Here is a 1,311-nt window from a genome sequence, read left to right on the forward strand (position 1 = left end):
TATATATATTGTAACTTATACACTAATCATAACGCTAGTCAGCTTGAGACTGAAAACCTCCACTTGTTTCAAACGGGTGAAGAGTGGTAATGCATTAACACGACAACACAACCCAAAGTAGACAGGCTGTAAAACACAACAGAAGGAAAGAAAAGAAGTTGGGACCTACCAAAAGCGAGCGAACGCACTCCACCAACCACCTGTCAACCCTTCGCCATTACTTGGGTTTCTTTTTCTGTACGTCGAAACAGTATTTCCCTAACTCAAAACATAATCATATATGATCAACGCCTGTCAATTATGACATACTATTTTCAACCTTTAAAGGATTATTGTAAACTTTGAATCCATAACTTTTCTCCGCTCCCAAAGATTCTTTAAGGACAGTGCAAATGAGAGACATTCTTAAAACGAATTTCGTGTAAATCAGAAACTTTCACATTTGAAATATATATATTTAAAAAAACATCCGATTACTTTAGGAATTGTTTTCAATTAGTGAAATGAACCAAATAAGCCAGTAACTCTTCTAAGACACAGCTAATTAAGAACCTTTAAGGCATACTATTCAATAAGTTCTCCATTTCAGTTAAAATATACCATGAGAAAAACATGCATATTATAATCAAACCATATCCAAAAACATCCCCAAATTTCCACCAAATACCCATGCAAAGAAGAAAAAAAAACCAATAACAAAAAACAACAACAACCAAACGAAGAAAATAAAAAACCCACACCCCCCAAAAAGACACGTAGTTAATGTATCCTTGACTTCAACAAGCATAAGAGATATACCATAGGTACATCAATAGCTACTATGTACCTTACTTAAGCACAACTATGGAGCTACATGCTAATATCATGATAGAAAATAGTTCAATGCATGTACGCGAGTAAAATAATTATAAGAGGTCATGATTCAAAGATTATCTACAAAGCAAACAAAGTGAAAAGGAAAGAAAAAATGAATAACAAAACGGGATCTAGAGCTAAATGAGAAGCGCGTAAACCCCAAAAACTAGTTTTGGAAGTCTGTGTTGGAGTGGAAGTGGTACACAAACATGTCTTTGTTGCTGTTGGAGTTGCAATACATATCATACTAGTCAAGGCTTGTATCGAGATTACATCATAACTGTTAGTAACAACTCATGAACGATGCCAGATTAAAACATACCCTAAATGACGAAATGGATTTTTGCAAAAAGATGAATAGTACAAATAATGAATCAGAAATAATACGCAGTCATATTACACACAACACACACATACATACACACATACACACACACACACACACACACACACACA

Source organism: Aplysia californica, unplaced genomic scaffold (assembly GCF_000002075.1).
Source record: "Aplysia californica isolate F4 #8 unplaced genomic scaffold, AplCal3.0 scaffold01339, whole genome shotgun sequence".
In the NCBI taxonomy this organism is placed as follows: Eukaryota; Metazoa; Mollusca; class Gastropoda; order Aplysiida; family Aplysiidae; genus Aplysia; species Aplysia californica.